Genomic DNA, 1,136 nt, shown 5'->3' with positions numbered 1-1,136 from the left:
TTTTTTCATTTTTAAAAAACATGCATTGAACAAAGACCATGCCCTACATTTTTTATTCTCTAATCAGTTACACTCGGATATATGTCACAATACAGAAGAAAAATTTAACGCCCACTTCCATAAAGCATTGCAAATGACATTGAGTCAGTTCGTACACCTTCAAACAACTATAGTGAATAATTTAATATTTTGCCATTATTTCTGAATCGATTTAGCTGTGTCATTTACAGTGCTTTGTGGGACAAGTATAAATGCATGATTACAAGAACAAACTTTTTTACTTCTCAAATATAATATGCTGATTTGAAACGTTTATTTGGTTGTTTTGATTCAAATCTCTTTATTAATTTTTTTTGTGACTATTGACAAAATTAGACTTCCCCAAGACCACTGAAAAGGTGGGCAGTCACTGTTGCACCTTATTAGTGTGCTGTACATCTCCCTCAAAAGCATAAAGAGAGGGCCTCTGCATGGGCAGTTCAGCTTTTCTAGGTCTTTCTTCAGGAGAAAACATTGTCCATTAACTGCGCTTTTCATTTGCACTTAGCCAGTCTCAAAGTTTTGCAGGTGGCGTTGCATACTGCAGACCCAGAGGCTCTTGTGTTGTCCTCTGGTGTAGTCAATTCACACACTGCCACAGTGAGAAACCTTGGCAGCATGAATAAACTGCTTTTGTTTATGCCTTTACCTCCCAGCAGACCAATTCAGGCCGATATCAAAGCTAAAATGATAGTGTTTTTTTTGAATACTTAATGTTAGAATTTGTACTGTGATTCCTACATCTGCATAACAAGTAGATTTCTGTTTGGACTTTGTTTCAACCTTTTGCATTGATACTTTTTGCCACTCCTTTTTCCGCAGGCTCATAAGGGTAATGAACAAGAGGAAAATGCTACACTGAGAGAAGAAAAATTGATGCATGACTCCATTTTGCACAAATTTAGCAAGTTATTCACTTTTGTTCTCTGTCTGCCAAATGTATTCTGTAGACTGTATAAAATTTTAGCCTTCAGTTTTTGTCTTCTTCTGAACTGTGAATTCAAAAACTAAGACTCATAATGTACCAAGTAGTCCCAGGAGGCACAGGAGGTACAATTACTGATGGCATGCCCATCAAGAAGATAGACAAGGACAGT

This window comes from Sinocyclocheilus grahami, unplaced genomic scaffold (genome assembly GCF_001515645.1).
Source record: "Sinocyclocheilus grahami isolate Dianchi unplaced genomic scaffold, SAMN03320097.WGS_v1.1 scaffold7625.1, whole genome shotgun sequence".
Lineage (NCBI taxonomy): Eukaryota > Metazoa > Chordata > Actinopteri > Cypriniformes > Cyprinidae > Sinocyclocheilus > Sinocyclocheilus grahami.
This window is presented reverse-complemented; position numbering follows the sequence as displayed.